Source organism: Pteropus vampyrus, unplaced genomic scaffold, assembly GCF_000151845.1.
Source record: "Pteropus vampyrus isolate Shadow unplaced genomic scaffold, Pvam_2.0 Scaffold29, whole genome shotgun sequence".
In the NCBI taxonomy this organism is placed as follows: domain Eukaryota; kingdom Metazoa; phylum Chordata; class Mammalia; order Chiroptera; family Pteropodidae; genus Pteropus; species Pteropus vampyrus.
This window is the reverse complement of record NW_011888810.1, coordinates 4709966-4733319: the sequence shown is the minus strand read 5'-3', so window position 1 is coordinate 4733319 and position 23354 is coordinate 4709966. Positions and strand designations below refer to the sequence as shown.

The window sequence follows — 23354 nt, the reverse complement described above, 5'->3', positions numbered from 1 at the left end:
ATCTTATACATACACACGTGTGTTTGTGTGTGTGTGTGTGTGTGTGTGTGTGTCTGTGTATTTTTGTTTTCTACTCTGGACAGTGCCCTCACCCCTCCTCCTTGTTGGATGAGGCTGTTGGTGCCCTTGCCAGTCCTTCCACCTCTTCTTTTCCTTTTACCCTTAAATTTTGCTACTTAGATCTCTACTTTGTCATGGTTAATAACACATACATCTCATTCTATAACTATAATGAAACCTCCTGTGCATATTCTATGGATTGATTCTAAAAGAAGAGAAGCAATAAATATGTACATCACTGAAGCCATATAAATATTTCTTACCCAAGGGCCAGTTAATATTCCTCCATGATATTTCCTCCCCTAGGGGTTTTTGTCGTGACCCTTGGAAAACGAACCCAGTCTTCACATGGGTTCTCCTTTTCTGTCCTCTACCAGTTGCTATCTTAGGGCATGTCCTTAGTTCATAGAGGCAGGAAAGATGCAGGTTCTGAGTCTCCTAGTGCCACTCACCTGATATTTTGAGTCTGATGAGGTGATCTTTTGTTCAGATGTCTAAGTTATGTACACTGGCCATCTACTCCTGCCCCTCCCCCTCCACCCCCAAGTTCCATCTAGGGGTGTCTTGCTTAGGGCTCGATTTCCAGACCTAAAGATCTCTCTTCTCTCTTGATCAAATCAAGCAGCTGATGGCATTTTTATATGTAGATATTAAGTATAAATGACTCATTGACAGATTAAGCAGCCTGTTGGATGGAATCATCAATGGCATGAGGGAAAAAAACACTAATAGATACAGGAAGTGCCATTTCCTAGTAGGAAAAAATACTGTTTATAGACCTACAAAGGCACTGGCTTCAAAAGTCACCAATAACACGGTAGCCAACATATAACCTATTTTTTAAGCCTGTTGGGATGGCAAGGAAGGACATACATACATAATGCATTACTTAGTATCTCTTCTTTTAATTTATTGTCACCAAGAGACTTCTAAGGCTAGACATTGAGTCAGTGGTAGAACTAGAAAGATGGATAGCAGTATTTGCTGCTCACTGGCTTGGCTCCTGACTGTTCTTCCTTTACACGTAGTAGGCATTTAAAAAATTCCTCTCCAGCCTTCTGAGTTTCTCCTGTTTCACGTGACTCAGTGCTAAAGTTAGCTGAGTTTGATTTCATTCCTTTCACTTGGCTGACACACCTTTAAAGTGACTTTCTGTATAGGTTGCAGCATTTATGCTCAAACTAATACTGAGAAAGAAAGAGAGAGGAAGAAAAAGAAAGAGAGAAAGAGAAAGCAAAGGAATAAAAACAAAGGTTTGGTCAGGGAACTTGACCTCTCTGAGCCTCAGTTTCCCCCTGTGTAAAAGAGGCTGTCGTGAGGGCTCGAGGTGGTATTGCCGTAGCGCTTAGGAGAGTGTCCATTATATCGTAGATTACAAATTTGTTATTACTGCCATTTTTAATGCTGTACTCACATTCCGAGGAGCTTGGTTTCTCGTGTGGCTGCGGGAGGTTCGCCCTCACTTGATGTTTTTTCATAGTTAATCCAAGGATTGGGAGATTGGACTTGAATGTTCAAAGCCAGAGGCGAGCTTTGTTATCTGTAAGGGCTGGATTAATTTTAATGTGTGGTGGTCTTTGCTCAAGGTGAGTCTGTCTGTTTACCTAAAGCATCATCATCGAGGGTCTGCCCCTTTAAGTTGGGGCACTTTGCTTGTGCTCATTCCTCATCTGTCTTGCTGGAGGGGAAAACAGGCATCACTCTCAAAATCATTTCAGGCTATTAAAATTCATTCTGTTTTTATTTGTGAGTGGCTGAGTATATAGCAGACTGCAAACAGAAGAAAAGCTTACGAGTAAGAGGCAAACATTTACTTCTGCCTTCCAAATAGAGACAGTAATACTGTACTCTCACTGAAGCAGTTAGAGGGAAAATTGGGCTGAAAACAGTATGATAGTTTCTAGTTTTTAATTATGCCCCTGTTAACCCCCCTTGCATAGAGAGGACTGTATCCAAATAAGGAATGAAACACCAAAATAAAATGTTTTTATCATAAGGTATTAAAATGTATCCACCAATTTGGCAGTATCTTTTCTTTCTTCTACAACCACTGAAGTAGGGAAGGGATTTTAACTAAGAACCAAAATGTTTCTCTGTTAAAACAATTATTTTTTGAGAAGGAAGATTATATCATAGCATCATTATATGGGGAACATGGAAAAGGCTGAGGTTGCAAAGTAAATGTAAATTTATAAGAATATTGAAAGTATGAGAACATACTAGTGATCTGAGCTGGATTATTCTAAAGATCGAAGTGTTAATAGCTAAGAGATAAAATGACAAATATTTGGTAAGGCCAAAACACTCTTATACATTAATAGCAGGTTGACAAAAATGCAAGAGAGAAGTAGGTATTAATATTTTTCTAACACAATTTGGTTTCTTTTGGAACAGGATCCCAGTCTAGCCATGTGTGCCAGGCTATGTATGCATGTGGAATTATTTCTGAATCACTATTAAGTTTATCTGTATATCCTCTCCACTCCATTCAATGGGTATTCTTTTCCATGTATTCTTCAGGTTTCTTTTTTCTTCAATTTATTCTTTCTCCTTTTCCTCACTCAATTCTTCACTCTTGACCTTCTCTTTCATTTCCTAAACTTTTGCTAGCCATCCTGGTCTAGCAATCTGGCCGAAAACTTGGTCTGGGATCACTTTTGACATGGTTCCTGGACAGACTCAAAACTTCAGAGTCCTCTTCTCCAGCGCTCTCTACTTTGACCTTAGCATGCAGTCAGTTGTCCAGTTGCATTACCTCATTTTCTCTAATATTCTGTCTAATTTTGCCGCAGCCTCCTTACTGGATCCATGCTTGTATGCTTGTAACACTCACATCCACAGTGCTAGATAAATCTTCCTTGGGAAGGCTCTTTAAAACTCCATGGTGGTTCCTCATTTTATAGTATAAAAATTCCAAACTCCTTAGGGTGTTTTAGTCTCTAAAAATATTTCACTTAATCTCTTCTCTTCTTCCCCTAATCATCTATTGATACACTCATGCAGTGGTGAATTTTGAAATACCAGCAATCCAATGGATGGATGGAAGGATGGAAGAATGGAGTTTTCCCAGCCTAGCCTGTTGTTCCGTGTAATTTTTTCTGTTTATCTGCCCACCTTCCCATCTCTTTTCATTGGTATCCTTTGAGGCTCAGCTATTCCACAGAGTCTTTCATCACCCCATCTTCCATCCCCATCACTGAGAATAACCTCTCTGTGTTCTGAATGTCCATAGTTTTTATGTCTCAGTAAAGAGGTAATGTTATTGAAAACAACAAAAAAAGAATATATATGTTTTCTGGAGTGCCAGAGCAATGATCTCCAGCATGATGTGTGCTCTGGCCTCTTGAAATATAATCGTGGACATATGACAGTGCCTCTGTTCTTCTTTCTAGTGTGAATCAATATAGATTATAAATGATCACCTACCCATAACATCATACCACAGCATTCGTATAACTGGTGCTAGAATATTTTCTATATGTTATCTATAGGTCTCATGTTGTTGGTTCATTTGTTCATAAATTTGTTTTTTCAGCCATCCACCATGTATCCCTAATTGTTGGTATTGGGTGCCAAGAATTTCCAGGTACTGTGCTGGGTACTAGAGCTACAGAGGGAAGTGTGGGGTCTTGTGGAAGCACAGAGGAAGGTACCAGTATTAGTTACCTATTACTGTATAACAAATTATCCCAAAAACTACCTTTTTTTTTTATCTCACAGAGTTTCTGTGGGTCAGGAATTGTGGGGTGGCTTTCTCTAGGTGGTTTTGGTATGAGCTGTCTCGTGAGGTTGCGATTGAGATGTCATCTGAAGACTTGACTAGAGCCGTAGGATTCGTCTCCAGGATGGCACACCTATATGGCTATTGGCTAGAGGCCTGAGTTCCTTCCCACGTGGACCTCTACATAGGGCTACTAGATAGTCCTTACAACATGTCAGTTGGATTTTTCCGGAGTAATTGTTCCAAGAGTGAGAGAGCAAGGTGGAAGCCACAGTATTATTTACACCCCAGTCTCAGAAGTCACCTGCTTTCACTTCTGCCACATTCAGATCATTAGGAGTAAATCACCTAGTTCAGTCCACACTGAAGGGAATGGGAATATGGCTCCACCTCTTGAGAGGAGGATTGTTAAAGAATTAGACCTATTTGAAAACCACCACGATGTTTAATCCAATTGGTCAGTGGCAGAGGGAGTCAGAAAAGACTAGGTGGAAGAGGTAAGTTTTGGCTGAATTTTGAAGAATTACTAGGAGTTAGCAAAGCAAAGAAAAGCAAAGAAGGACGTTGTAGTCAGGGAGTGTCCCTTGGGCAAAGGTCTGGGAACTGAAGGGAGCAAAAGCACATCTGGGAAGACTGTGGGTCTTCAGAACAGATGGAGTGTAGGGAGAGAATGAAAGTGTGATGAGAGATGAAGGTAGGTAGGAAGGTGGGGGTGTATCCCAGAGAGCCTTATAACCTTGCCCAGGGCATTTGGGTTTCATCATGAGGGCAAGGGGGAGGATGGTTATTAATTAAGCAATGTCTTTCCTCTCCCTAGTGAGCATTTAGGGGGTTGATTCTGGCAGTATTTGGAACCTGGCCTGTTGAAGTTTGATACAAGAGTCCTTTGCAGTTATCTAGCAAGAAACATTTGAAGGCTTGTGGGAGGCAAGGGGATTGAGGATAGAAAGGAAAGGATGACTTTGAGATAGGTGGGCTGTGGGATGGCAGAAGAGGGAAGAGAAGAGATCTAGGATGCTTCCAGGTGATTCTTAGGTTGCTGTGCCTTTTATTGAAGTAGGGGGCACAGGAGGAGGAGGAAGGTGAAGAAGGGAGGAGAAGGGAAATGCATCAGTTTGGGTCCTGTTGAGCTGGAGGCACCTGTGGAGAAGTCACATGGAGCAGTGGCGTCTGAGGCTTGGCAGAGGGTGTGAACAAGGCTGCAAGCTTCCTCCCCTTTCTACTGTTTCACATTCCACAGGTTCTAGGAGAAAATCTGCATCCTAAAGATGAAGTCAGGCCCTTTTGTTTAAGATAGACTGTGTGTCACCTCCTGTGTTGATTCCAGGACCTCTGCATTCTTATTGATTCGGTAAGGGGCTCCCTTTTACTCCAGTTGCAGGGGCATCATTTGGCACGCTGGACTGGTGTAGGATCTGAACCAGGCTTTGGTTTCACAGCATGACCGCGTTTCCTCTAATCGAGAATCTAAACCCAGGTCACAAAACGTGTGCTCAGACTCATGCCACTGCCAGGAGCGTTTTTCAACCTGGAAAGCTTGCAGGCACACGGGAGTGAGACTCTGAGGAATATGCAAGGAGGGAGGGCAAGGGACGAGATTATCTTCATTCCAGATCTCTTTCCTTTTATCTTTTATTTAAAAAAAAAAAGAACAGACTATTTCTGTTCAGCATTTTCCATGCAGGAAAATATCATTCTGAGTAACAGTGCTGTTAAATTATTTGAGTTATTTTAAATATATTAGGAAGGCATTTTTGGAGTCTGGTTTTTGCATTTAAAAATTATATTGTATCTGTTTCTAGCCATGTACTTCTGACTGGCTTCATCATATATCAATATTTATTCCTCCTTAGAGCTAAGCCTAAGCATGTTTTAATGGATGTCTCCTATGATAGGCTATGTGATAGCGAATCACTTAATTTTGTGTGTGTATTGCTCTAATTATCAAAAAGTCATCTTTGATAACAATGTGGAGATAAGCAAAATAGAAAGAACATTCGAGTCACTTTCTGCCCTTCTGTCTCTGGTTCTGGAAATAAATGCTCTGGAATTTATACATCCTTGGTCCTTTAGGAACCATAAAAACATACCCTTACATATATATGAAATGGCAAGAAATCGCATATTTATTAAGAATCATGACCCTTAGGACTCGATAAGTCAAATTAAATCTCATAAAAATCTGTTATGGAAAATAAAACGTGGCACTATTTTTTCTTTTAGGGTCTACTTATTAATTTTGTCATGTTTAATATGTTCCAGTTGCAGACAAAGGCATAAATATATGCATTCATTCCTAATTAATTTATGTAATTGGGTTTTAAAAATTTAGGTGTTTAGGAAGCTGTACATAACATACCCCATTTGCTGTGTGCTGTAGCCAATAAAAGCATAATAGAAAGAAATATAGTTTGAAGCCAACTTCAGTGGTAAATATAGATTAGTTGTAAATGATATCTTTGTAATGTTTATTTAAAATTTTGCAATGCTGCAGATTTCCCAAACATACCAATTAATGTTCTTATTTGAAATAATGACTAGTTAATTACTATAAATTCTAAGTGCTCTGTCTCTGACAATTAAAAAGTCTCACAGCTTTCGTTTAGTTCCCTCTGAATTATGTAAGGAGCAGTACAGCATCGGGGAAAGAAGAGTAAGACTGGATGGAGGGTGTTTAAAATATGAGTAGTTTGAATGTTTTTGAATGTTTGTACTTGTTTGTGTGTGTGTGTGTGTGTGTGTATATATGTGTGTGTATATATATGTATATATATATATACATGCACATTTATATGTAATTTCTATTTCATGCTAAATATTCGGTGAAAGAGTTGAAAAATCTGAAATGTATTTTGAATTTTTAAAGTAGGCTATCATTTATAATGCGATCAAATACCCTGGGATAAAAACAGGAAATTAAAATAGGTCTATTTGTCATCATGATGTGGCTGTGACGTCACCCAGTATCTCAACTTGGCAATGGACCCAACCTCACAGCCTAGGAAAGACCGCTGGGATGATTTCATCAGAAGCGGACTGGGTTTTAGTCATTCTCCCCTGGTACTTTATTCATTTACAGTGTGAGGGCCTTGTTCTTTCCTCACCTAGCTCGAAAAAAAAAAGTGTGAGAAATCCAAGTCACTGCTACCCTGCTTCTATCCGAGGCATTAAACATTTGCAAGTTCGTTTTTGTGAATGTGTTTAAACAGAGGAAATTGCCTTTGGTCCAAAGCGAAACATCTGCCTCTTTGACCAACAGCAAGCACATGGAGCCATTTGAATACTGCATTGTATGCCTTTGAGGAATCACTGGATTCACAGCATTCTTTATAAATATAATACCTTCCATCCAGGCAGAGAGTATTTGTGCAGGGTCAATTGGGAGTACCTTTTGTACATTCTGTTTTGTGCCTTACAGGTTAAAGGAGAATGTTGGATTTGCTTATGAAAGTATGGGTTTGCTGAGATTAAAAAAACCTAGAATAATCATGTATAAACATAAATACTGTATGTGGAGTAAGTGTTATGGATCACATTTATGATGAAATATGTATGTCTTTCCAAGGGTAAGACCTTCATAATTCATTTATAAGTTACATTTCTTACCTTACATGTAAGTAGCAGAATAGTAATTTTCTTCATTCTTTCTGAAGAATTGTCATATAGGGAAGAAAATAAAAAGGGATAAAGTTTTCTCCAACAGCAGAATGCTATTCAGAGATAACTGGAAAAAAAGTATTAGAGAAAAGCCAAAAAAAAAAAAAAATTGTAGTTTCTGGTGATGTTGGAAAAATGACGTGTGAGCAGAAGTGCCAGACGCCGAGCTTCATCTATTTTGTCATGTTATGACAGAAATCATTACAAGTGTGATAGGTTTATTTATAAAGACTTGCTTCAATATTCAAAGTACATCTATTCTAGCATTCCTCATTTTGAGCCAGGCTGTGGATCAAGATGAAAGAAAAATTAAATTGTATATTGAAGAGCTGTTAATTGAGCTGTGCTGTATTTAACGGGGAAGCATCAGCTTCAGGCAGTCGATACCGCTGAGGATTTTCAATGTACTGCATCATGAGACTGTCAGTTTGCTTTGGAGAATGCAAACAGGGCTAATGGCAAAGACTTGCAAACTTTTGTTGTTGCTGCTGGTCTCTTTGGAAGGCAAGTGTTAATTTACCCACAAATGAAATCCTGTACATACTCGTTCGTAATGGAACTAAATACTGCAGTTTCTTGCTGGAGGACTTAATGACACACCATTTAGTCACCAAAACCTATTTTCTAAGGAGTCATTTTGGAGCTTGTTTTAAGTTTTTAATGTAAGGCCTCATATAATACTAGATTTTTCCTCTCTTCCTTAATCAATGTAAATTCAATTGCATTCCAGAGGGTGGCCAAGTAGTATTTCATCATCTCTAATATCCATTTAAAAATGTTAGGTCTACTCAGTTATAATTCTCAAAAGTAGCCTATCAGTGGTTTAATATGTTATCTTCATTCTCTAAGGCAGTGTTAATTTCCTTTTGTAGTTAATCTATCCTACTACCAAATTTAGTATATTTATAGTTAAAGATTCTGTTAAGAGCTAAGTGATTTAAGTACATCTGGGATAAAGTGGCCTTGGCTTTAACTATGAAACAAATTTTCTTTATTTTATTCTCTTCACTGATAAATCCATAGTAACTGGAGGCATTTCTAGAACTGTGGGCAATTTGAGCCTCTAAAGTTTGATTAAAGATACTTCAGATATTCCTACTGAGAGGCTAGAAGGCTAAAAGGAATTTATTATGGGTTCTGATTCTGGCCCTGGCCCGGCTCAGTGGAAGAAGATGGGTGACCATGGGTTCAATCCCAGTGCTGCCAATTTCCCGTGGGTCCGGGATGGGTGTTACTTCTCAGAAAGGTGGTGATGGAACCAGTCGAGCCTTCTCATGGCGGTCATGTGAGACTGACACATCACAAGGAGTCCACAAACATGGCTTTGAAGGGCTTTTTTTTAAATTCATTCCTTTATTCATTGACTCATTTTTTCATTCACTCATTCATTCTTCTGATATGTATGGTGGGCCTACTGTGAGCACAGCCTTTGTCGGGATTGTCAGGGAAGGCTTCATTGGTGAAGTGACATTTGAGCAGAGAGAGCCATGTTTGGCGAGCAGGAGAGAGCCACACGGATAGGAGATCATACATGTGAGCTGCTTAATAAAGTACCTGGCATCTAGAAAGCACCTGTGGATGTTGGTAGCTTCTGCCGCCGCCTCTGCTGCTGTTGCATTGTCAAAACCTGTTAGAAAGCACAGAGAGTGGCGCCTTGGAAACTTACAAAAATGAGGCAGCAAGGCTGTGTGCCTAGACTTGATGTACTAATTCTTTTAACGCCTGCTATGGGATGAATGTTTGTATTCTCCTCCACCCCACACACAGAATTTACATGTTGAAGCCTTAGTCCCACGGTGTGATGGTATTCAGAAATGAGGCTTTTAGGAGGTGATTAGGGTAGGATGACATCATGAGGAAGGGATTTCATTATATGATTAGCATCCTTAAAAGAAGAGGAAGAGAAAGAGGGAGCTCTCCAGGAGCACTCCCCGAATAAAGGCCATGTGAGCACACAGTGAGAAGGTGGCTGCGTACAAGCCAAGAAGAGGGCCCTCACCAGGCACTGAATTTGCTGCCACCTTGATCTTGGACTTCTAGCCTCTAGAACTGTGAGAAATACATGCCTGTTATTTAAGCCACCCAGTCTATGACATTTTGTTATAGCAACCCAAACAAACTAAAGCACCAGCACTGTGGAAAAGAAGTTCCAGAAGGAGGAGTTTGGGGTAAGTATAGGTAACATGGAACAGCTGATGAAGGAAATAGGAGCAAAGCTTTGCAGTTCAGATAGGATTGGCAGAGATCTTCCTGACAGGGAGAAGATACACACACACACACACACACACCACGCACACACCATGTATGCATACACATATACACATATAGACACAAAGGCATGAGAAATGGAAGTTTGGTGGAATGGGAGGGACATGAACCTGGCACTGGAAGAACCTGGTTCAAATCCAGACTCTGCCACTTACTGCCATTAAAGCCCTCTGAGCTTTTAGTTTGCTGTGAAAATTACAGATAATTCATGTTAGGTCCCTAGCACGTAATCATGCTAACTACATGTGATTATATTCTCCTTTTGGCGGGTATTTGGGAAAGATACGTAAGAATAGCCAGCAAGTGAGCATCTGCTTGGAATATAGGGCTGTGATCTGCCCTTCCCAGCAGGATGCTCGGCTGTGGTATTAACCTTACTCCAGAGAGCAGCACCTGGCCTCTGCAGCAGTACAGCTGAGGACATTTCAGCTTTCTCCTTCCAGATACTGTTACAGAAAGAAGTCCTACTAGATGGAGGAGGAGTGGATTGATTTCTTCTCTGAAGGGAGAGGTTGATCAATCTAGGTTTGTAGGAAAAGATGTAAGTCAGAGGCAACACTCACTAAGGCATTCCAAACGGACTGGGGCCCTAGGCATCGTGGCGATGTGCCAGGGGAAACGGAGGAATAACCCCTCTTTGCTACACCCGTGGCTCCCGTTGGGTTCTAGGAATGCCTGGGAGGAATAACAGGCCAGCTGCGCCTGGATTTGTATTCCATAACTGAAATGTGGAATGGGTGGAGGGTGTCCATCTGTAATCCTTTCCAGATGAGCTGGTGAGAAAAGTGAGGTCCATTTTCTTGTTCTGTGAATCTGAATTATGTCCAAGAAAGAAGGAGTCTTGAGTAGAGAGAGAAATCAAAAGAGATGCAGGATTTAGGGTCAACACTGCAACCTAGGAGGCCTGTCCAGCCCACCATTGGTTACTCATGAGCAGTCCCATAATGTTGGGGGCCAAAAAAGACAGCCAACTCAGTGACAAGGAGGTGGAACACAAAGATGGGACTCAAAACGGTTAAAATGGCTTCTACCAGTCGGGATGCATGAGGTTGTGCTGCAGTAACAAGCATCCCCAGTTCTCAGGGACTTAACACAATGAGTTTTTTCTCACTCATGATGCCTGACCGAAGACGGAGGAGGAGGACTCTGGGTCACTCAGGGATCAGGCTGTCCTCAGCACTATCTTACAAGCACTATCTCTTACACACACCTCTGTCATTTTTTGTAGCAGAGGGAAGGGTATATGATAAATCAGTGCCTGACTTCAAAAGCTTTCACCAGAAGTATTATTACTTCCACCTATAGTTCATTAGCCAAAACAAATCCACAGCCATGCCTAACTTTGAAAGGACAGGGAAATGTAATCCTACTGTGTGCTTCCAAGAACAGAAGATCCAGGACAATGGTGAACAGTTCTAATAATTGCCACATGGCAATGGAAAAGGCATTTATTTTTAATGTGGGTTAGAAAATAATTGGTCAGATATCGCAGGAATTTTTTTTTTTTTTTTGTAGAGGATGGAAAAGTGCTTAGAGATTAAAAAAGACTTTGCATAGCACCTATGCTTTAAGCAGAAGGAAAAGATGACGTTGGGGACTAGCGACACAGAGATTTCACTTCTGTGCCATGACAAATACCAGGGAGATGTAATTGCAAAATGAAGCTGCAAATGTCTTACCCAGGGAACTAGGTAACAACCTGCTTGGCTTCATAAAGAAGGAATAATATCCAATTAGACTAAGTGTATTCGGTGGCTGAGTGACAAGCTGTGGAGACCTCAGGGCCTCTGGGGCCCCCAGGGCAGTTTCAGGAGGCTGTCTGAGACCTGTCCGGGGAGTGAGGGGTCGGGCCGCCTGCCGCAGAGCAGGAGCTGATCAACATGTCACTCTGCTGCAAAGCTCCCTTGCAAAGCTACCTTGGCTCCTGTGAGCACTGAAATGAGGTCCAACCTATGCTGTGGTGTGTGCTCCATCTGTCCCCAGGGCCAGGACACCTTGTCTGGCAGAGTCACCTCACGTCCCTGCAGCCGGTAGCTGTGACTGCATGGCTAGGCTCATTGCTGGTGCCATGTCAGCTCTCACATTTCATACTTACTGTCCAGACCCTCAGGTCTCAGGATCCCTGTCTCTGCCACAGGCTTGTCCTTCAAAGTCACTGCTGTTCCTGGTGCCTGGAGTATCTAAGTGCTTTCAAGGTCAGACTGAGGGGTCCAAGTCCAAGCCCTGCCAACTCCTACCTGGGCGAGATTTGACCAAGCCCCAAACCTCCCTGAACTTCTTCCTTCATCTGTAAAACGTGGTTTATAATTGTTGCTACCTCTGAGGGTTTTCACGAGGGTTAGATGACAACCCCTATAAATCACCAAGCACTGTGTCTGGCACTCGTCACTCAAATCAGTGTCTGCTATTAGAGCCCTGTCATTATCACCATTGCTCCCCACCAGTCACCCCCTCTATTCGAGTCTGAAGCCTCCCCTGAAGCCTCTTTCCTGACCTCAGCCTCCTGGGATCGCATCTTCCTCTGAATAACTATTGTCCCTACCAATCAGGCCCTAAAGGAGATACTGCTTAGCAGTGTTCTAATATTCATGTCCCAAGATAAGCGGCAGCTAAGCCTGCTGCGAGCAATGCCAGGTCTTCATTTTTTTGTAACCTTCATGCCTAGCTGTGCTCCACCCAGTCTGGCCTTTTGTCAGTTTGGTTTCATAGTCTGATTTTATGTTTTTGTTTATTTGTTAATGAGCTGCCTATCGGTGAAAATAAGTTGAATATCACTAATCAGTGAATAAAGATTACCAAATAAATATTCTCTGTTTAAACATTTGATTTGGACTGAACCTGGGCTCAGTATATTTTAGTTCCGTTGGTATGACAATGTATGGTGTTTAATTATATTCAAATAGCTTCGTAGGGGCTTGTATGAGAATGGGTTTAAATTAAGAGGATTGTCCTTGATGTTTTAGCCAATACAGACTGAAACCCACCAATCTGAGTCACAGAAGGTTTTGATAGATGCTGGGTATCGTAGGAGAAGCAATGTTAGCAGGGGAAGGGAGACTGCATTATATTTCTGTCTTTGCTATGCAACTCTGTGTTCTCAGGCACATCACTTAAGTCTCGTGGATCTGTTGGGATGATTATTATTTCCATTTTACAGATAAGCAAGCCGGGGCTTAGAGGAGTGAACTGGCTCAGGATAGGACAGCTAGTAAAGAGGTGTAATGTAGACAGATCTCGTGGCTAGCCAGTGCCCTCATCCAAGAGGCATGCTGCCCATCTGGGCAGGTGACTTGTGTAGGCCATACTGTCTCAATAAATTCTTGAATCTGGTTGTAGAAATAAGAACAGCTGAAAAGCAAAAAATCATAATAAAAACAAAGATTAAAGTGATAATGATAATAAATTTTTGTTTGTTTGTTTTTGTAATCCCCACAGTCTGGCTTAATTATTTTAAAGCAGATCCACACTTTGGTTGAATACTTGCAAATCAGAAAACCAGGAGATTGACTAATGAGTTATGTGCCTTGTCTCCATGTGTTTTCTCTCGGCACTGTAACAAATTACCACAAGTTTAGCACCTAAACATCATACATTTACTGTCTTACAGTTCTGTAGGATAGAAGCCACATGGGTCTCACCGGGGTAAAATTTGGGTGTCCGAAGGGCTGCGTTTCCTTCTGGAGGCTCGAGGGAGAATCTTTTTCCCCACCTTTACGGTCCCCACATTCCTTGGCTATGGCCCCATCCTCAAAGCCAGCAGTGTTGCATCTCCCTGTGCCTTTCTTTTGTGGTCGCGTCTTCATCTGCCTCTCCTCTCCCGCCTCCCTCTTCCAACTTTAAAGATGCTTGTGACTACATGGGGCCCATCTGGGAAATCTAAGGTAATCTTCCTATTTTAAGTTCCGCTGATTAGCGATCCTTAATTTTATATTATTGCAACCTTAATTTCATCTACAATCTGTATTCCCCTTTGCCACGTAACTTAACATATTCATTGGCTCCAGGGATTAGAACTTGGGCATCTTCGAAATGGGGAGGGGCATTGTTCTGTCTGCCACTTGATGCTGGCCCTCTGCCCTGCGTACACAGTAAGACAAATCCAGCCCTTCCTTACTGTTTCATCCTGACTTCCCTCCGTGCCTCTCAAGGTGTGTGAGCAGTTAGATGGTATACAGAGTGAGGATAATTGGTTGGACTCCTGCTTTCTGGCTGGTGGAAGCAGTGTTTATATAGGTACACACTTGCTGAGCCTATATAAGCTAGGTACAAGGAGATACAAGACAAGGAGGAAATAGCCTTTGTTTGAGCAGTCGAAAACAAATAAAGGGCCCCAAATAATCGCATGGGCTAGTGTACTACCAAACGCGGAACGCTGCTGTCTGTAAATCTCTGCTGTGTTGAGCATGAGCCTTGTGATGAGATCAGAGCCTTAGCAGACTATTCTGCCAGGTTTCAAGTTTTCGACCTCAATAGAGACCAAAAAGCTTAACAGAGGCTAAGAAGCAAAATCTCTTATTGAAAGTTATTATGTGTCAGGTGTCACGCAAAGTGTTTTGCACATGCTTGAAACATTAAATGCAAGATTCATGCATTCACTCAGCAAACAGTTATATCACCTACTGAGAAAGGATGTTTAATATATAGGGATACAGGGATCAATATTTCTGTATGTCGTGGAGGCCGTAAAGACTCATCTTCTGTGGAAGTCAGGTGTGGAGTCAGCACATAAGCTGGAATGGAGTGCAGTCAAATGACCCTCCTAGATCCTTCTAGACTTCCTGCCCTTGGCACTCAGAGCCAGTTTGGACCCTCACGTGCCAGTTTCTTGTCTTTCAGCAGTAGCCTTCTCTTCCACGGGAAACAGAGGCCCACCCCTACCCAACCCCCTTGTTTTTTCACCACCCCATGTCGCTTCTTGCTTTTGCTTTTCTCCATGTCCTTGTCCTTAAAAGGCAGTTTGTTGAAGGGCATCATGTTTGGACTATACGAGGTAGCAAACGATCTTTTATCGAATTCTACTGTCAACCAAAACCAAGACCACTCTCTTTCCTCTAAGGGAAACAAACAAACAAACAAACAAACAAACAAGAACGTAATGACAAGTTGCTACAGTGGTGACTGTCACTGTGAAGTTTTAATGTTTTTTGTAGATTTTCAATGTCCATCCCAGGAAGCAGAGAAAGCATTACTTTAAAGCGAGAGCCCCTTCTTGGCTCACATTGCCCTTAGCCTGCGTGTGCCAAACTGTGCACATCCACGACATTTATGTGCTATCTATAGAGACAGTGATTTTTATTCATTAGAGTTTTCCAGTCTAATTGTTTTTAAACTGCCACTTTTGTTTGTTAAAGATACAGATGTCTAGCCATTGAGGAAAACAAGGTGAATTTATCGTTGCAATTAGACGCTTCACAATTTGAAAACTTATCACTTAAATTGGTGAAGTGTCACTTTTATGCAACTTGAAGTTTAGAAGTCCTCGGAGCCCCAGGACTAAACTCATATGCAATTTAACAAGATCTTGGTGAGATGAAGGAAGTCACACTTGACGAGACATGGAGACGAATTGGGTGGAATTTTCCAATTCCCTCCTACACGGTAGACTTGCTGAAGGGAGATAGACCACAAATTGATTTTTGTGTAACTCTTAAATTAAGTGGAGCAGAATGAAAAAAAAAAATCACTGTATTTGAAGTTACCCTGTGTTAGATTACTCTAAGGAAGTTAGTTAATATGTTAATATGAATCTAGACAAACAGTATGTGTTTTACTCTTCATGTTCATTTGTGCTGTCCACTAATCTCTGGGCAACCGAGAAGAAGTCATAGGTTATACGTCTCTTATTCATAGGCATTAAGCCATTTCTTTAAAATGTAAAATAAAGCCGACAAAATGCACAGCCTGGTAACAACAACAAATCTAATCTAAAGTGACATGGGGAGACTCTCCCAGACGTTTTTCTCTTTAATGTAACATGACTTTAAATTGATGCAGCCCCACAGTGATTGAAAAACTCTCAGAGCTTGTCTCCTATGATTACATTTCTGATCTGTACAACTTAATTTTTTAACTCGGTGAGTCTCAGTTTTGCGAGTGAACGGTTTTCTTTTGCTCTCTCTCACTTTATTTGGGAAGGGAGTTTATTTGGCAATCAGGCAGATAGAGCTCTATTACCGTGGGAAACAGCGAGAAACCGCAACAACAAATACCGCGAGAACACGCCATAGAACGTATGCCGAGTCTCTTTCTTTTCCCCTCCTCTCCCCTCCCCCGCACCTCCCCTCCCCCTGGACCGCCCCTCTCCTTTCCTCTTGACTGGTGGTGGTTGTACAAATCTGGGAATATACTAAAAAACATTGAATTGTATAATTTACATGGATGACTTGATTGGTACATCAACTATATCTCAGTAAACCTATAATATATTTTTTTTAAAGTCTCCCTTGAAGCATCAGTATGATTACTCTCTAAAGTGTATTTTGATGAACACATTCACAATTAATTTTAAAATGGGTTATCCGTCTATGATATATAAAGTAATGCCCAAGTGATTGCTGATGTTTGTTTATTTAAGACACTCATTCGAATTCTTCATCCAGTGGTGTCTATCATGTTTAGGGATTTCGTTTGCTGTATTCTTGAGTTGGGAGTTGTGTGTTGTGGACCTCAAAAGTGATGCTGATGGCTTTTTTATAGTACATAGGCCCGTTATGTCACGGATGCTTCCATTTAAGCAAAATAGCAACATGAACTTGTTTCATTCTGGTTTCATATCCTCATTCATTCAGTTCTCACCTTCCTCAAATCCTTAGTTTCAAAGCCTACTTTGTTTATTCAATTTGAGTAATTGCTAAAGTGAATAACAAATATTTAACAAATGCTCATTTTGGTCATAGCCGTATTACTGAAATGACTTCTAAATAATCCCCGAAGGCCGCCTAACTATTCTTTTGCTTTCCTAACGGTCTCCATGGTACCTTCAGATCATAAAATTTATAATCAACTATAAAATCAAAGCTTTTTGTTCTATTTTATCATATTTATTTATTTATTTGTTTATTTTTTATTCAGCTGTCTTAGCTTGGATACTTAATCTTTGACATGGCTATTGATTTTTTAATTTTTTTTTATTTGAAATATGCTTAATGTTTTCTTGTAAAAGACAAGAAATTTAACGAGAAGAAAACTACAGTTTTTTTTTTTTTCACATGAAAAGCGGTTTATAGGTGGTGGTGTAACATGGACCATGAAGAATAAAAGGACCCAAAAGTGGCCATTCTAAGCTTGAATGTGATGATAAAGTACCCACAATTACAGGGTGGGAACATTGTTCTTATAGGAAAACATGCTCATAATTTCTTCCCTTCACCTGGTATTTGCTTCAATAAATTTTTGGGGGCTCATTCTAAAATCAAGATTTAAAATATCCACCAAGAAGCTTGGATTTATTACTTGAAGCAAAAAAATCTTTTTTCAAAAATTTTAACTATTAGATCCCTATATCTTTAGATTTTCTAATTTCTTTTTCTCTTATCCAAATGTACCATATATCTTTAAGTAGGTGAATCCTGGAATAGGTTTTATTATATATCATATCACACCATAGAGTTAAGCTTGGTTCATTTGGATTTTAAAAAATCTCCAGAGCTTTGAGAATGACTTTGAAACACTCTTTACTGTCGGAGCTTAAAGAAAATAAATCTTGGATGTCCTCTATATTAATTCACCTGCTTGGAAAGTTAGAGATTAAAGGGTTTAGTGGGATTTTTATATTTTCTATAATTTCTGTTTGTCTTGGAGTAAACTGTTCTTTGTATGGAGTGGTTCAGCTTTCATAAAAGAAAGATTTCATTATTGAGAGTATAAGGAAAAATATAATGTAAATGCATAAAACTTCTTATAGCTTTTTTGGGGGGGTATTAGATGTAAGGGAGTTAGTAATTAAGTGTACTTTGAAGAAAGCAATCTCCTATGTCCATTAATGATGAACTTCGTGAGCAAAGACTTGCATGTTTTCCTTTTAAAAGAAAAGTCTTCATTTTTCTTCAGAGGACATTTTTAGCAGAATGAGGGAAGGAAAAAGAGAAGTAGATAAGAAAATGAATCACAACACTGAGGCAGGATCAGTGTACTCTATATATAGCCTCTTTCATATTCTGGTACCTAGAACCGAGGTTGCTAATTAATGACCCAAGAGTTAACTCTATTTGATGAAATGCAAGACATAGTACACACATTGAGTTTGACTGATGTGTGATTATTACCATCCATTCATGTGTAATCCCGTATTTGGAAGATTTGTAATTTGTTTTTGACACATTTCACTTTGATTTCATACACTTGTGCCTATAGGCTTCACCTTCCTCCAAAACCTAATTTCCAAAGCTGACTTTGTTTATTCAGTCTGGGGGTAATTTATTGGCCAGGACTTATTTTTCCTTAATACATAATCTCTTTCCTTAATGCTCTCTCTGTCCTACAAACCGACGATATAAAGAACTAAGCCACAGGACTGGAACTTAAAACTTCTGCCGAGAAAGGAAAGTCAGCGCCTTTCAGCTCCAAAAACAGCCTGTGGAATTCACTTAAAACGCTCTCCATTCGCAGAGGTGAATGGAGAATGTTTGAAAATCACCAAAATCATTGTGTGACTTGGAGCAATGGTGTTCTTTTTTTTTTTCCTGCTTGATTGCTAAAATGGCCACCGGAAAAGAAGCTGGCTGACTCCCAGGGGGCACAGTGGGGCAAGGTTGGCCCACAGGAAGTTTAAAGGAGGCCAAGTGTTGTTTTCCAGTTCATTTCCAGCATGTATTTCTTCAGGGCCAAGGGCCCAGCTGTACTTCATTAGGAGTGAGAGTTTGGCTATGACACCACTTAATAAAAAAAAAAAGAAAGAGAGAAAATAAAAAGAAAGGAAGAAAGAAAAGAAAAAGAATGAAGAAGAAAGAGAGAGAAAAGCCTAAATGGCTAAATGACAACAGAACCTGGGACAACCTGAGTCCAGAATCTTTCATGTCATGTAATGAGTGTGCCAATTGTTAGCTGTGAGGAGAAAAAAAAAAAAAAAAAAAAATCACATAGTCTGCAGCAGTCAACTTTTTCCTGAAGAAAGGTTGGAAAAAAATGTTATTTTGCAGCCAAGATTCCGGTGGTACCTGTTAACTTTAGGCACAGTGCAAGTGTCAACCCTGGAAAGTGACTCCCCATGAACAGCACTTTTTACCATTTAATCATGGGCTATACTTCGTCGTATTTATAGCCCTGGCGAGGTTGGCCCATTGTTGCAAGATGAAATTGTGATGTTCAGCAGTTTATACCTTGGGAGCTGGAAGCGTTTTTCCATGGTGAATTTGTAATATTAATTGGCCATGTCAGTTCATGACAAATGTAGTGACATCTATTTCAAGTATTTCAGTTTTATGGTGCTGAAAAAGTGACACACGCTCAAGATAAGTAATCTCACGAAAGATCTTCACGCTCCCTGTGTGGCGCTTTCAGAGCACGCTCTCAGAGGAGACGCAAATAAGCTCCAGGTTCAGGGGGCTGTCCCCTTCCTTTTGCTCAAGGCTGAGAAGGGAGCCGGAGGAAAGAGGGGAGCGATGTCCTTCGTGTCATCTCCCCCTCAGTCTCCTGAGATTCTGGCTGAGGCTCTGGCATGGACCCCTGCCAAGAAGGTCTGCTTGAGACGATCATTTATTTGATCTGGGTGGCAGCTGTTTAGATCCTGTGCCCATTAGTAATGAGAAAACAGCCCTTCTCCCTGTGTGCAGTAGTTCAGGACCGCCCCCCCCCCACCGCCACCCCCACCACCCAGGACATTTGGCAATGTCTGGAGATGTTTCGGTTGTCACATCTTAGGGGAAAGTGAGTTGCTATTGGCATCAAGTGGATTCAGGCCAGGAATGCTGCTTACGCGTCCTTCATTGCACAGGACAGTCAGGCAACAAAGAATTGTCTGCCCCCCAAAAGTCAGCGGTACTGAGGCTGAGAAACCTTGCACTTGTGGGGAATATGCCCTTTTGTACTTTTTGGCCTTGGCTGCTCCCCAAGAGGGTGATGTGGCTAGAGTGAGGGATGCTGAAGTTCCTGGGCCAGGTTTCTAGAAGGAGATGGTGTTTGAGTTTCGTTGCAGAGCTATAGGGGAAAGACATTTGAGCCCAACTCAGTAGACGCAGCTGTTAAATGGAGCTCAGAAATTGTGACAACCAAGTTTCCAAAACAGCAGCACAATAAAATAGCCTTTTATGTGTCTAGAGAGAGTATATTCATGGAATTGTGTCATTAGCCTTCTTTCTACATCTAAGGCATGGAAGGTGTTATAATCCTGTTTTACGGATGAGGACACTAAGGCACAAAAGGAGTAAGTGACTGCTGAAGCTCCCATGACATGTCAGTGGAAAGGAAGGGACCAGAGGCTGCATCTACTTTATTTTTCCTTCTCTATTGAGTGGAACAAGTGTTTGTTTGTTTGTTTGTTTGTTTGTTTTTCCTTGTTGTTATTTCATACACATAGTTTCTGATATTGCAAACATATATTGCTTGAGAAAAAGTTTTAAATATAGGCAGGTCAAAAAAAGAAAATAGAATTGTCCTGGAAACTGCCCTGTTCCTCTTAACAGTATTTCTGTGCTATTAAATCCTTCAGCGGAATCGTTTTTAATAGTTGCCCAAAGTCGTAATATATGAGTGTGTCATAATTTATTTGACCAATACGTTAATGTTGGACATACAGGTTATTTACAATATTTCTCTATTGTAAACGGAATTGCAATGAATGTTTTAGTAGCACACACCAATGAGTGATTACGGAGTATGCTTGGAAGTGCTGGTTCCAAGGGTAAGAATAGGCTTTGAGATAAATTGCTAACTTGCCCTCTTGAAGAATTCAGAGGCTACTTGCCTGTATTTTCACCAAGAATAAGTATCATGTTCTAAGCCATGTTGAATCTAATTTTGCTGTGCATTTCCCTGATTATTAGTGAAGCTAAACATTTTTTGTGTACTTATCAACAATGTCCTCTTTTGAAAATGATCTATTCATGTCCTTTGATTTCTATCCCCGTGTCTTTATGTATTCAGGTAAGAATATTACCCTTTGTTGTGTATGTCATGGATGTTTTCTCATGATCTCTGCTTTTTTAAAAAAAAATTATGTTTAATTTTCAAATAGCCAAATTGATTAGCCTGTCCTTTAAGGTCTCTGCTTTTAGTTGTTACACTTGGAAATCCTTTTCCATTGTAACGTTATGTTCACATAGATGTCTTATTACTTAGACACTTCTATGTTTGGCCTTAAAATCATTAAATTCATTGGGACTTATTTATTTATTTATCTACTTATTTATTTATTTATTTTTGCCATGAGGAATTGGGTAAGAATCCAGCTTCTTTTCCCCAGATGACTGATTAGTTGTCCCAACACCAGTTTTTGGAATAATTTATCCCTTCCTCAGTAAATACACCTTGGCTGATTGAGAAAACTACAGTTCACTGCAATTATTTCATTTTAATTCATAAAATGTTAGATTAACATGTAAAAACCCTGACATCATGTATTTTGATTTTTTTTTCCCTTAATTAACAAGTAGTATATCTGTTTGAATTATATTCTATTCTTCATTTTTTAAATTTGGCTCACTTCAAATATATTTAAATATTGTATTGTGCTTTTCTCACCTGAGACTTTAAAAAATAGTTCTAATACTGCCACTGCTTTTACTGCTCTTCTGCATCTAAAATTAATAATAATAATAACAAGAAAAACAACACCAATAACAACAAAATAAAGTAAAACAAAATAAAACAAAAAACTTGGCATCTTGGCTCACTTTGAGAATTAAAGCATATATGGCTTAATTACCTACTCTTCAGCAATGTCTGGGTACATTTGAGAAGTTAACGGAATGAATGGTTGGAGAGCGATGCTTTTAAGCTCTCAGAGATGAGCCCCATGGGGTCATGTGCTCTAATTCCACCCCCTGGGATTGGCGTTAAGGTTTAATTCAGTTTGGAAACGGCACCAAGCCTGACACTTTTCAGCCATCTAAGAGAAGGGTACCTACCACTGTGAATCACTAGATCTTATGTTTAACATCTCATCATTCTCAGGGATGCATATTCTGCCAGAATAATCTTAACAATTCTTATCCTTGGTGCTGCCTAGAAAAATACCACAAAGTTCTTTCCTTCCTTCCTTCTTTCTTTTCCTTGCTTCCTTCCTTCCTTCCTTCCTTCCTTACTTACTTACTTACTTCCTTCCTCTCCTTCCCTCCCTTCCTTTCTCTCTCCCTTCCTTCTTTCCTTCCTTCTCTCCCTCCCTCCCTCTCTCCTTCCCTCCTTCCCTCCCTCCTTCCCTCCATGTCCTGTGATGTTTTCTTGTATGGCTTAGGCCTCACGGCTATGTTGCTACTCTTCAGAGAATAATAGGTAACAAATGTGTGTATCTGGTCTCATTTATTGTCACATTGAATAGGTAATGAAGGCCAGGCATGGCTGTTTTGTGGTTCCTGCTGATGGGCATACTTATCAAAGGTACAGGTTCACCGTGTTATGCACAGGAAATGCGTTTCCACTGACCAGGCCAATCTGTTAAGAGCTGTTCCCGGACATAAAGAGCTCATATAGACAGATTCATATCACTTCTATTACATGCACCTCTTGCCTTCTAAATGTTTAAAAAGAAATGACTTTGGACACAGAGCAGTAATTATATTAGCATTTACGTATGCTTCTGTTGTTGTACTTTTTTAGTTCGCAATTCAAATGGTTTAACTTTTTTGTTGTTAGCATCCTCAGTGCTATGTAATCCTTTCATCTGTATTTGTAATCAAGCAGATTCTTAATATTATTATGGAATCATTATATTTGTGGAATCTTTTTCTTGTCTGTTATTCACTTTTACCTCCATGTAGATAAACACCACAAATTTACCTCTTGTAAATTGTATAACTTAAGATTATAGAATGCATAATTGAATAAACAACTTTTCGCACAAATTTGAGGGAATTTTATCATCTTAACCCACGGTTTATTGAAGAAGACTTGGGAGCTAGATACATGGTAGCTGACCATTTTCGCTTGCATGCCATAGTTCCTTCCAGCTACCTGTTTATTGATTAGTCCTTTGGAATAGATGATGATCAGTGAAAAGTAGAATATCGTTCTCTCTTTGAAATATTTTTCATTTATCTAATGAAAGTTACTGCTTTCTCTTGTATAATCACCTCTGGGAAGTGTTTGCTTCGATTTATGGTTAAATGTGTATGTCTGTGGGACCCCAGTATATGCCTCTTGTTTATGGGCTATTCTTCAGAGGAGGAGGGATCAAGTGAGAAATTACTTAGGTAGAAAAACAAAGGTGAAATTAGGTTCTAGTTAACCCAAATGCAGCCCTGGGTAGAATTTTAGGCTTATTTCTATTCTATTTCACCACAAGATGTCACCAGGACACTATACCAACATGGCCTACAGATCATCTCTCTGGCCCATAGAGTTATGGTTATCAAATAACATTTGCCCCGGGACCATGGGGAGAGTGGGCTGGGAAGGAATCCGATTCTGGGGTGCTGGAAGAATCATCATAAGTATCTTGATGTTTCTCCCCTCTCCAGGGACCCATCTCTTCCAGCTTTTGTACTGAGAGCAAGGG

General features: G+C 40.2%; 1 protein-coding gene across 10 annotated transcripts in view; it reads left to right on the top strand.

The window, feature by feature from the left end:
* The window catches only part of WWOX (WW domain containing oxidoreductase), a 791253-nt gene that overhangs the window by 83662 nt on the left and 684237 nt on the right, over nucleotides 1–23354 (top strand). The window lies entirely within an intron of this gene.